The following is a 13,911-nucleotide window of genomic DNA, read 5'->3' as shown; positions in this document are numbered from 1 at the left end:
GAGACGTCTTGCTTTGATATGTCCATCTGTGCCTTTGGGCTGAAGCTGGTCAACATGATGCCCACTGATTCCTCAAATTGAGCCTGCTTAACATTCATCATTCATAAATTGGGAATATGTCACCTTTGAAGTGCAATTACAGTACATGCCAAGGAGGTGGGTTTTGTGAATCAACTATTTCACTACTCCTCCCAAATTTACTTTTGAGTATGTAGACAGATCAGGCTTAATAGATGCCTTGTAGATCGACCTGCTGTTTTATAGAGGCAAGGATTACTAATGGACCAGCATCTTCTTATGTAGCCTTATTAACAGTCTCTTTGAAAATACATCTGCTATGCTAATGCATTTTACACACAGTCAGTCATTTACGCATCCTATCGATTAGCTGATGTTTCTAAAGTGTTGACTTCATTCAACATTCTGTGCACATGGATTGTACTTTTATTGAATTGTATTGGACCTTTTTTATTTTTAAATAAAAGTGCTATTAATCTAGATTATGAATACATAATTCACCTGATTCAAGTTTGTTAATGTACAGTTCAAAACTGATAATCATAAATGCATTCACTCACAAAGCAGTTCTCATGTGTCTGGAGGACCTGAATCGCTGAGGTGTATTTCAGTGGGAGCTCCCACAACTATTCTTCTTGCGTAGTTCAAAGATAAATTAGCAGCTTCTAAATAATGCAGTGAACCCTAATTCTCTTTGATTAGTGGCAAGTTAGAGGATAGCGACCCATTGAAATTGGTCATCAGCATAAATAATGACTGAATGAACTGATAAAATGCAAAGTTGCCGGCCATCATAAATCAAATGAAAACCACTTGGTGTGGAAGTCATTGGAATTAGAAGTCCATGCTCCTATTAATTATGTTGCCTTGCCAAGGCGACAGTGTTATAAATCAGTTGTGAAAGGTACTCCAGCCGGCTGGCCTGCCCAGCAAGGCTTGCTGCCTGCAAATGGCTCTGTATACCCCCCTAATTGTTTCTTAAACAAGCCACCTCTAGAGGCTGAGGCTGATGGACAGAGTTTAAGAACAGAATTGAAAATGTAGGCGAACGCTGCACTGTATACAGTCTGTACAGTCACATTAGAAACTAGAAAACTAACAGAAACAATTGCCAATTCTACAGTCAGGAATACATAATGTTTCTGTATTACAACAAAAAAGTTTGTCAAATTTACAGTTTTTGGTCTTATAATAGCATTGGCAGAAATATAATATAAGGCTCTGCATTTTTCAGCTATCTCTTAGAATCCCAGAGAGTGTTTGACAGCCTCAAACTATGAATCACATTTCTGATCTTTTATCTGTAATATGTTTTACAATGGAGGGAAATAAGAATATTGTAGGATCTTACTCTGTCACGATACATTACCCATAATCTTTGTATCATGATACAACGGTTCTTCAATACATGTTCCAGGTTTCACAGAATGTGAAAGACGAAAATAACACAGTATCTTCCTGAATCAAACTTTTGTTCCCTGTCAGACAGATTTACTTGGAGTGAAAAGAACTCAAATTCTTTTTTTTTTTTTTGTTTTTGTTTACAAAGCAGCATTTTGGCATTTGGTTTGAATGTGTGTAATGTAGTGCCGGTGTAGTACCAGTGACTGCATCCATGACTCCCTTTGCTTGATTACATTTAATTACTTTCAGTACTTTCAGTGATAACAAGATGTATTACAGATACTCATTTTTGTATATGACATGCGATATGAGTAGTATGTATTAATATTTGAGAGTACCTTTCAGTACAACTCGTTTCCACAGTGATAACCTTGAACAGGAACCACTGCTCCTAAAATCTCAGATGTGTTGGAGTTGTGAGTATGGAGCATTACTTCTTTCTGAAGGAAACTGAGGTATGTGATTGTGCGCATGCCCTTCTGTAAAGGCTCCATGAGCCCACCATCAATCACACAGTCCTTATTAGGCTGTCTATAACTGACTGGAGTTATTTTGCTGGGTATGCTATTAGAATAATTGCATTCCTATGCAGTTCGCTGTTCTGCTAGATTTATTTGTTTTTACAACACAGAGCCCTTATGAGGTCAAACAACTTGTGATGCTGCCTGTAAATGTCTGTTTGCAGATGTCAATAATATAATGGACTGGTGGTAGATTAGGAAAAGGCTGTTGTTGTTAAAGAAGTCACCAGCCTTCTATACTTAATCTCACTGGCTGACAGTATGTGGAGTTTAGAAGCTGAGTTGCAGGTTATATAATAGCATTATTTAGCTTAAAGTAACCCCATCTATAACCTCTGTACCCCTATGAATACTCCAGTTTTCGGGTGTTAGTTATCTAAAATGGACTTGTAATCTCAATCATCTCATTTTCCCCTAGATTTTCCCTCTCTTTACATTGCGAGTGAATTAGTTCCTGCACTGGTGACACTGGACGGGTCTGGACTCTCAATCTATTACACTGTGAACGACAAAATAGCTTTCTCCTTTTAAATGAGGGCTCCTCTGTCAATCCATTACCCATCTCCCTCTCTTTCTCTCTCCCTGTGTTTCTCTACACTTCACTGTGTGTGTGCGCATGTGTGTAGGAAAGTCCCCAAGAAACCATTTAGGCAGTAGAAATGGAGCGGGCCCAGGCCTCAGGTGTCCGTGTCACAGTGATGAATCACATAGAACACATATTAAACCTTCCTCATGTGAGAGAGACCTGTGTTGAGCTGCACCCTTTGCCCGGCTATCCTCTCCCAAAAAAAAAAAAAAAAAAAAAAAAAGAGAGATCTGCAGGAAAAAAAGGGGGAAAGAATTATAAATATGACTGTGTGTTCTGCACATAAAGGCCGGCTTGTCCCTGAGAAATTGATTTATTGGATTCCCTGACATTTTAGTTGTGGTCGTTATGTTATATTTATGGGGGAATTGCTGGAGCCTCTCATTATGCTCTCCTAATTTATTTTACATACTTTTATGGTCGCTTGTGCTCAGCAGGCCTTTACGGCAGCTGTTATTGAAAAAGAGAAAAAGGCAAGTACATATCGATCAAGATTTACATGTTTATTGCCAAGGCTGTGATTTATTTTACCGCGTTTTCTTGTTTGGGTCGAGCTCCATTTCAGTCAGTTGCCTAAAGTACAAGGAAACCTGATGCAAATATTTTATATGAAGTACATATGCTTCACATTTTTTCCCCTTTATACGTTACGTTCAGCAGTCTGTCGGTGTACAGCGTGTTTATTGATTCACTAGGGATTCAGAAATGATGTCCTAGAGCTAGTAGTGATGTACTGTCTTTGCTTAACATTATATTTTAAAGCCACAATGCATGAACACAAGATTACTCACAATCATATATGGGTTACAACAAATTGACTGTTTGAGTTACTCTTCGTTTTGCGTATGTATTCTTATATACACACATACAGTATCTTGTAAGGCAAAGCAATTGGAACATTTTTCCCCTTCTCAAAATGACACTAAGATACCTTGTTCAGGTTGTTCTGCGTCAAGTTTTGTGGCCTTGGACATGATTAAGTAATAAAAACAATTAAATTAAATTACTTAAACTTTTGATGCATTAAATAGGGTCCCAAGATCATTCCTCAGCATAAAGGATGTGTAATTAACAGCTGAGATGAAGCGGTTATGAGCTGCTTCTTATTAAATTAAAGACTTAAAAAAAGGATCTTCCAGCGAAGCCCAAGAACTTGATATATGCTTATGCGGCTGTGAGCATCACCTACCATGAAATTTAGTGTTTCCAGGATATTTAACATTAAGACGTAGTTAAAATTAATTCTACGTGCAATTTCTCAAAAAGAAAGCTGACAACTAATGTCAATAAATCGTGCTCTGCCCGAGATGGGGGAATCGTAAATCTGTTGCTCAGTACCGCCCCTCAATGTGGTAGTCAGGGGTCGAATGGGGGTGTGAAGCCCGGTATAGGAATGAGGAAGATGGATATGTCGGCGCAGGAAGGAGAAAGGGTGATTTGAAACCCAGGACACTGATTGGTGGAGATGAGGCTCGGGTGTCCTTGCAGTGACATTCAGCCCCTGATATTTGTTTGGCTTTAAATAATACCCAGGACAGGGCCGGAGAGTGATGGCCACCGGGTCGGCTGACATTGCAGCCCGAGCCAAGGTGAGCGACTTCAGGACACTTCCACTCTCTCTCTCTCTCTCTCTCTCTCTCTCTCTCTCTCTCTCTCTCTCTCTCTTCTCCTTCATCTCTCCATGTCTCTCTCTTTCTGTCTCGGGCCTGTCAATATGCATCCACTTGTCTGATGGGTCCTTCTGAGGAGCTTACAGCTGACATGCTGGTGTCTTTATTTCCACCAGCAATCCTTTTAGAGTTGGCCTCGGTGATCAGTCATGCCACTGACAAGCAGCTCAAGCCTCAGCACCTCAGCACCCCTCCATCCACTCCTCCTCATGACTCTGTCTTTACAAAGGAGCAGCACAGAGAGGTTTTGGTCCAGAGTTAGAATTGAGATTGTACACATTTCTCATGCACTGCTCTAGACACCTGTTATTTATCTTTATGTCCTCAAAGTTTGATGTAATAATGCACAGAACTTTATTGGAAAATCTGCCTTACTAAAACTAGATTAGTTTCAGGTATTACTTCACACTACTTAAAACTAAGGCTGTTCAATGTCATGAACATTTTTAATTAAACTCGCTGTTTATATTCTATTGTGGACAAATGGGGGCCCAAGAACCACTGCAATGACTGTATTTGCTTTTAATAAGAACAAATACAGAGCACAAATTAGTGCAAGTGTATGCCAAGCTTTGCAAGACATCAACAGTTCATCACAACAAAAAAGAAAAAAAAAAAGCTTAATTCATTCTCGTTTGCCTTATTGTGTTCTCTCAACAGAAATGACCTATTTACAAGTCTAACAAATCGTCCCATTGCGCATAATTCTCATTTTCACTGCTGTGTTGTATTTTGTAATGATGTTGGCAAGGATAAGGATTGTTGTGTGCTTTGATTAGCTGCTTGTTGTCATAATACCTTCTTGTGGTTTTCTGTAACAAGTTCCAAAAGTAATTTTAAAGAATGAGATGCACAGTTTCTGTGACAATAAGTTTCCCAAAACCGGTTATAGTTGTGGCTTCTTCGACTGTGTCATTTGTTTTTTTTTATTGAGAATCACAGTGGTTTAACCCATAAAGACCCAAACATCCACTGGTGACTAAAACACATTTACTGATATAAACTGTTTAATACCTGTTGATCCACAAATCTTATCAATCCATGTAAACAATTGGTGTAAAATGCAGTTTGTCATCTTTTCATGATCATCAGATATGACCCATTTGGATGTTCAGAGGCTCTGTAGTGAATGTGGAAACACCACCATCTTCTACAACACTGATTCACCAGTAAAACCCGTAGAGTTGGATTGATGGCAGTGGATGGAGACACTGGGTTTATGTTCAGTTAATGAGAGATTTTGCTGTGCACTATGACCTAACTGCGCATACAGTCATGGAAAAAAATATGAAATCATCGAAAACAATGGTTATACAATCAAGCACTAACTCCTGTGTGTATCATGTGACTAAAACAGCCATAAAACAAAACATGGAATGCCTAAAAGCGCTGTTTTTGTCAGTACAGTGCCATAGCTATTGATGTAAGAACTGAAGTGATTTTGGTTATTATCAAGAAAACATGGAAAATGGATAGATATCAGCTCTAAAATTAAACTCTTATGAGATATTTTTTGTTGTTGTTATTATATTTGTCCAAACAAATGTACGTTTAGTTGTACCATGCATTAACATTTAAAGAAATTGAAGAAAACAAGGGTGGTCTAATAATTTTTTCCACGACTGTATGACTGTATGAATGTACATCCTGCACACAATGTGCATGCAGTAAACATGTAACTGTATGATAATGTGCTCTAATATAAACATTTGAAATATGACGTATTTTGTTGAAAAAGTAACTTTTTCTTAAGTTTTCACATATAATAAACTTTGAATTTACTCTGAACTTTTATGAACATATCCATGATCGGTATATTATTGAATGCTAATGATATATCTTACTGAAAAAGTCACTTTTTATTCACTTTTCTCCCATTTTGATATAATAACCTTCAACTTTAATCTGAGCTTTTATGAACATCTATATGATTAATAAATTCAATATGGGAAAATACCTGATTTTCACTTAAAAATGCAAAGGACAGGGCATGATTATAGAATAAATGGTGATAAATCACTTAAGAAAGATTAAAAATTGAGAAAAATCCATATGGGAACTGCCACAAAAGTGCACTGGGTCTTTATGGGTTAAAGTTGCAACATGGTGACACATGATATGTTGCTTTTATCGTAAGTGCCACAACCTATTAAAGTATGAAGTAAATTAAGATTGGAAAAAGCACTGAGCCACATTGACTGATCATACTTGTACTTACATGTATACCAGGACTTCTTTTTTCCTTGCACCATGAACGTAGTTACTTGCCAGTATGGTGTTAGATGTAGTTGAGTGTGTAAGTGTTGGCCTTTTAACTGTGAAATGAGCTTGTTAATGCGTTAACATGCAAACACACTGGGCGGCTGCGTCCTAAGTCATGGGAGACCATGTTGTGTTACAGGGCGGGGTAAAGTGTGAGTACTTTTCCAGCTCATAGCAGATGATGTGCTGTTGATTATGCTGGACCACAGTAATTATGGGCCAGGGCTGGGTCTGGGTTATGGCCTCTGTGATTACCGCCACACTGTAAATGACTAATTTACAGTGTTGTTGATGCCTAGTTAGAGAAATAACTAACTCCACACACAAACAGGCTTTTTTGCTGCCATGGCGCTCTTTAATTAGGATGACTTCAGTGACAGCCAAATTTACTGTGTTCTTGACCGATAAAAAAATTTGGATTTAGACACCCAGCCAACACAGATGACAAAATAGTTCAAAAAATGTGGTCCATGAGAAGAGACAGTGTGGTGGTGTGTGTTTCGTTTTTTTTTTTTTTTTCACTGTCAGCCTAAATACCTCTCTTTCTGTTATTTCTGTAGCAGGATTATTCTGTTGCTCATATCTGACATGGTTAATTTTGATCTAATTTAGAGATTAACTTGTAAAAAAAAAAAAAAAAAAAATCCAACAACATTGCATTGCCTTTTGCTTTCTGTCCATATTGTAGAGCCACACAAGGCACAGCAGACCTAACTTACTATCGCTGAAGTTCGTATAGACGTGTAGCTAATTATAATTATGAGATGAATGTTCTGTTTTTTTGTGATTATAGTTAATTGCTAACATGCAGAATTGAATTAAATGTTTTCATGGCAAACCCTATATTGTTAGTCTGTACTCTGTATTTAATTTAAAAGTGGTCTTCCAACAGCTTTAAGACAAAAAAATTCACCGCCTTATTATTAGCAGCCTTATTATCACTTGCATTAACGTTTTCTTATTTGTCTTGTGTGTGTCGTCTCTGATTCTATCTCAGCTTTTTGATTGTGACATGCTGTGAAGAAAAACAGATCAGTCCAACATTAGCCCTTGGGAAAAAGCAATTATTCAACCAACTGAAGAGGAAAAAAGGTGAAATCCCCTCTCTCTATCAGGGAAATAATAACAAAAATGTCAAATCCTTTTTTCATAAGGAATTCATCTGATATTAAATTACACGACTGTGTCCAATAGTATCATAGCAGGCTTTGTCTTCTTTTGTTTCTGTCACTAGGTTGACTGTGAACATTATCACTATACTTGAACTTGTTTTTGATTTAGTGGTGTTGCCTGCAGATCTTTGTGAACATGTTTTATGCTAATATGGACACTATACAAAAATACATTACAGGTTTGAGTAATGTGTTTTATTCTATACATCCTGACCAAAAACACACTCTAATATTTTGTTGGACCACCTTTAGCTTTGATTACGCCATGCATTTCCAGATCATTTCAATAAACCTATGTAATTTATTTTCATAATTTCTTGGACACATTTGTATTTATATTTGTATTTATTTAATTGCACATCCCAAACAATAAGAAAATAAAATTTAAAACAATTTTCATGCAAGTAACACCATTGTGCAGGAGAGGATAGAAGCCAAAAAAAGGCCTGGAAATAGACAGTATACAAAAAAAAAAAGAGAATAAAAATATTATACAAGTGAAATAATAATCAAAAGTAAAAAAAAAAAAAATACAAATCAAATGATATAAAGCCATAAATTTTTTCATAAATTAGAGTCCTTTTCAGATGCATTTTAAAACATTGCATATACATAATGTTGCTGAACCTAGATCTGACCCTACTGAAGCAACCCCAGATCATAACACTGCCCCCACCTGCTTGTATTATAGGCACTAGGCATGATGGGTAATCACTTCATCCACCTCCCATCACTCTGGAACAGCTTCAGCCTGGACTCATCAGATCACATGACCCTTCTCCACTGAAACACAGTCTAATCTCTATACTCTGTATCAAACTGATGGTCGTTCAAGAAATGAAGTTGAATAACTTGTTGGAGCTGAAACGTGAACCACTGCAGTAATTATCTAATGGAAGGATCTGGACTATTTGTTTAGTTAAATAGAGGTGGTGACCTTTTTTTGGCCAGGCTGTGTATTAAATGTGTTACTTAATAGGAAAACTAGATAATTGCTAAAGCTTTAAGCAGGTATATAGCAACAATAACTGAATAAGAGGAGCTTATTGACTGGCCAGTAGCATTTTTTTTTACAAGAAACACACACAATGCCTATACATATTAACTCATAAAGACCCAAACATCCACCATCTACCAAAATCATCTACTGATATAAAAAGTTTAATACCTTTTGATACACTAATACCTGTAAATAATTTGTGTAAAATGTGGCTTTTCATCTTTTCATGGTCATCCGATATGACTCATTTGGATGTTCAGAGGCTCCATTGTTACCATGGAAACACTGTCATCTTCTACAACATTGATTCACTACTAAAACCCATGGAGTTGGATCAATGACTGTGGATGGAGACACTGGGTTTATGTTCAGTTAATGATAGATTTTTCAGAAAAAGTCACTTTTTCTTCAGTTTTCTCTATTTTTGATATAATAACTCAATTTTACTCTGAGCTTTTATGAACATCTAGATAATCAGTGAATTACATGTTGAAATATCCCTTATTTTTATTGAAAAAAAAAGTAAAAAACACAAGATACAGAAGATAATATTACAATAAATGACAATTATATATAGACAAAAATTAATTTGGGAACTGACACAAATGTCACACTGGGTTCTTATGGGTTAACGATAGGGTCTTTTTTCCATCATTTTTGTTTAATCTAAAGTTTCTTCATAACTGCAGTAAAAGTGTTTCTACTGTGATTTTCACGACCACATCAGTCCATGTTTTGTTCCACACTTTTTGTCCTGTCTGGAAGCTTGATCAAGTACCTGCCAAACAGGTTCAATGTATGTCTTGCTGTAATGCCAAAAGCAATCACCTCGTCTGCAAAACAAATCTACCCACGGGTACAAATAAAGCGACCTTGAACTTTGAAAAGCATATTAAAACTTCAAGTCGACTTTTGCATTGTATGTGCAACATGCTCTTCATCTTATATGTACCCATTGTCTCCGCTCTTAAAGTCGCTAATTGGTTCTTCTAAATATGTTGATAAATTTGTCCATTGTTATATCCTTATTTTCCATTTTTTCTGATCTATATCCAGTATTAATTAAAAAAAAATAAAAAAAAAGACATACACTGAAACAGTTGTATGTGTGGCTCATGCTGTTATTTCAATGTAGATACAGATAAAATTGATAAAAACAGTCAGTATATTTGTCCCATTTCTACATACTCCTTATAATATCCCTCCTTCTTTATTGGTTGCTTTTTTCTGCTCTAAGCTTTACCTCTTCTCTGATTTCCACTAACCAAATTCATAGCTTTAATTTCCCCTGAAACATACACTGCATTGCTTATATTGCTTCCAGGTGTGCATGGCCAGCGGTGGCGCAGAGACCCGTGGATCGGGGTCAAGAGTCACCCTGATTAACAGCCATCCACTCTCGGGAATGACAAACTTCCCTGGCGCTGTCACCAAGAAGTATGATGCTCTCTTTGTTCCTCCCCTTAGGCAGCTGTGACAGGCTGGCCAATGAAAAGACTGCGGGTTCATATCTGCCAAATTTTTTGAGAAAACAAAAGGCTTTTCAGTCTCGAAAACAGACACAGCCCTGCTGCTTGACTGGCTGCCTGCTCCGCCACCGACAGAGATTACACTGAAGTGCTTAGTGCATATAATTACAAGTAATTGGCAAATAGTAGGCTCTGACCAAACAGAAATTGTTTCATTATGTCTAATTAACACCTACTTGATTATGGTTAATTACTAGTCTTTGATAATAGAGGAGCAAAGTTGTCAGTCTGGAGACAAGCAGGAGCCATCTGGATCATTGATAACCATATGCTGGTGCCTTGCTTCGCTTTGTTGGGACCGGAGCTGTCAGGGCCACCGACAGTGGCAGGTGTCTGCGGTGCATTAGACTCAGCATCTGCACAAGGTGTAAGCACAACACGGCTCAAATAAACATGTCAAGGCACACACACTTACACACACAAACTTGGATGCATGCTCAAACATGTTCACAAGCTTTTAATTAATTGTTCAGAGTATTCAGCCTCATAATGTTAATATAAGAAGGGTTACTCAATCAACCATTTCTTTACTGATAAACAAGCATCTTCTTATGAATTATGTGATCTCTAGCTTAAAAAAACAAGAAGCTTTTACTGTAGAGCAATGTACCGTTAAAATGATACACGTAATTATTACTGTAAATAGACACTGCCACTGAATATTCACTTAAAAATCCTGCTCAGCCAACCTTTCCTTTAGTGCTCAACAACCATTTGTTTTTATGAATTATTATCTAATCAGTGTTAAAAAAATAATAATAATAATAAAATAAATAAAAAAGCACATTTGACTGTAATGCAAAGTACTGTTTAAAAAATGAACATAGTTATTATTTTAAGTGTAAACTGACACTGAAGAAAATATCAGTCCAAAACTTAAGGGAAGGCTGAATAGGCTGCCTTTAGGAGCAAAACACAGTTCCTAAGAGCCTCGGAAAATTATTCGAAACAGAAGGCTCCCTGCTGTAAACAAAAGAAATTACCCTGCACTAAAATTGTCTGTCTGTCCCTGTTAATTAGCAGCACATGCAATGTGAAATTAGCTATGACTCACTAGGAAAAGAGAAAGATAAATAGTCCCTTATTGGGAAAGAATAAAGTCAAGATTTGCCATACGTCGCATTTGTCATGTTTAATTGTGGGATCAATTAAAATTTAGGGGATAATGATGATTTATAAGTGTTTGTGTATAATTTGATATTCATTAAGTCAGCCAGACACACGCTGGTATCAGCTTGTTAATTGTGTTTCCTTTTTGTTGAAGGGTGGCTTTTGAATGCAATTGGCTTAAAGTTAACAAACTCACTTGGCTGAGTGATTCTGAGTGAAGCAGGAAAGCGCCATTGTGCCGCCATAGCACTTTTGTTGCTTCTTATTTGCCTGTTTTCAGTGTTCTTTTATGAAATGCTGCTGAATTGTACAATATATTGCCCCATGACCAATTTACTTCAGTTTGGGTTGATAACCTGCACTGTGGCACTCTAAAGTTTTCAAGTTAGTGACATGGGTGGGAGCACTTTGTCTACGTTTTTGCAACATTTTCCTCATCTATCTAACAATCTTGTAGAGATTAGTGTGGTTTTGTAGACTGACTTTTTAATCTTTACATGCTATTGTATTTAGCATAGTTTAGAACTGGCTTTGTTCATTATAAAAGTAAAACACAACCAAGAGTGTGCTTTCTTGTCCATTCATGTCTAATACTTATGGTCTAAACCTTTGTTTCAGTTAAAGCAATGGTCAGATGAAGAGAACAGTCATTCGAGCTGTGCATAATGCAGCAATTCATCATGCACATGTAATGTGTGCTCTTTGAGAGCACCAGACAGTAGTGATAGGAGAACACTTTGTTGTCATGCCCCCCTTTTCCACTACAAGGCTAAGATGTAGGCCAAGTGGAAGAGTGCCAAATGATTCAACGCAGGACAAGATTCCCATTCAAACAGCGAAGAGCCTTTCCTCCTTATTCATTTTCTTAGATTACCATCAAATTTGTGTCACCAGCAAGGCAGCATTATTGACTCACAGCGATGCACTCCCTTTGCTTTGGTTGTTATTAGTTGACATGCTGACATTTTCATATGTGTCTTTGCTAATGCCTGCAAATTGCTCTGACCGAGGAACGTGAGAATTGAACAGATAATTTTAATAAGATTCAACTGCAGATGGTGCGATGTGTCTGCCTTACACATATAGAATACCAATTGTAACCTGTTTTTAGAAGCGACTAAGGGAGCAAACTCTAATGGGTTTTGACAACATTGTATTAGGCACAACAACTACGCATAATGTACCGAAAAATTGGACGTGAAATTGGAAACATAGCCGAGAACAAAGTAAATTTACATGGTTTGGTAGGTTTGGTGATGTCTGATATCATACTCTCTCATGCAAGCTTTATCTGCAGGGAGAAGGCAGGAGCTGCGAAAGGGGGGGGGCTTAACAATGGATATCAGTGGAGAGTGCTTTTAAAGTTAAGGCTGATGGATGGCTTGTCAAAAAAATAATTGCACTGGTATGGAAGTGGGCTCGCATGAGCTTGCCGAGGAGGGGTTGGGTGGGTATGGGGGGTGTCAGAGCGGTGGAGGAGGGAGGCGCGATCAGCAGAGAGCATGATGGGAAGTGACAGTGGTCTGTCAAGAGGCAGTGGCTGCCCAGAGAAGTGTGAAGCCAGAGCTGTGAGGTGGCAGGAGAGAGCAGGCTGTCAGAGCAAGAAAGTGGCTTTAATACGGCGAAAAGCAAAGGAATCCGCCTGTCAGGCCTGCTCAGCCAAGCCAAGGTGCGGCAGGAAGAGAGAAAGGAAAGGAGATGGGGAACGGATATGGGTGAAAACAAAGGTAGAGAGAGAAAGGAGTTAGGGATAGACCGAAGGAGGAGGAGGAGGAGGGAGATGGAGAACCAGGGTGCGAGCAGCGAGAGGTATGTGGCAGCAGGAGAGGCATGACGGGAAATTGTGTGGGACAGAGGAACAGGCCCAGCCGTCAATTAGAAGTTCCTGAGGAAGGGTTTTGGCGAGGTGATAAAACTCATCAGCTCTCCTACTCACTCTCCAGGTGGCACTGGACTAGCTCTGGGCTGCAGTTAACAGTCTGGGGAGCTTCGTGTGTGTATAACTGTAGTCAGTATGACTCTATACCACATCTCCTACTGTGTCATACACTCCTATCTTAGTTTTTCTTTGTCATCCACTGAGATTTCCGTACTACATAGCAAACTGTGGACATACCAAAAATGTGTTATACTGAGCCTACTGATCCAAGTTATTATATTATTCAGTCATTATATATTCCTATTTGAAATTTTCAACTTTCTTTATTTTTTTTATACTCTATTTTTCTTAATTTCAGTGTAGTTTGGTTGGTTTCATGTATATTTCATGCTTTTTGTATGAGGAAATGCCTAGTTTTAGTTACTATAAGTTTTTATTACCGTTAATATGTGTCAAAAATAATTGGCAGGTAATGTACATCATGATAACAGGTTATGATTCAGTCACTCTGGCAATATTATATTTATTTTTTTAGTATAGGAACAAAATATGAATAACAGTGGAATCTATGAGTCCAAATCTTCGAACAAAATCAACATTAAGCTCACAATAATTGAACCAATGTCTGCCACAAATGTTCAGAATCCACACATCATCACAGAACATAATGTTTCAATAGCTGATCTTTATTTGTATCTATGTCTCTAAAGCCCATTTTACCAGCATTTCTGTTATTGTTGTCCTGTTTTATTTCATGTTG

The 13,911-nt window shown here is 37.7% G+C and overlaps 1 protein-coding gene across 1 annotated transcript in view; it reads left to right on the top strand.

Moving 5' to 3' along the window:
* The window catches only part of lrmda (leucine rich melanocyte differentiation associated), a 263,399-nt gene that overhangs the window by 120,430 nt on the left and 129,058 nt on the right, over positions 1–13,911 (top strand). The window lies entirely within an intron of this gene.

Source organism: Sphaeramia orbicularis, chromosome 15 (genome assembly GCF_902148855.1).
Source record: "Sphaeramia orbicularis chromosome 15, fSphaOr1.1, whole genome shotgun sequence".
In the NCBI taxonomy this organism is placed as follows: domain Eukaryota; kingdom Metazoa; phylum Chordata; class Actinopteri; order Kurtiformes; family Apogonidae; genus Sphaeramia; species Sphaeramia orbicularis.
This window is presented reverse-complemented; position numbering and strand designations above follow the sequence as displayed.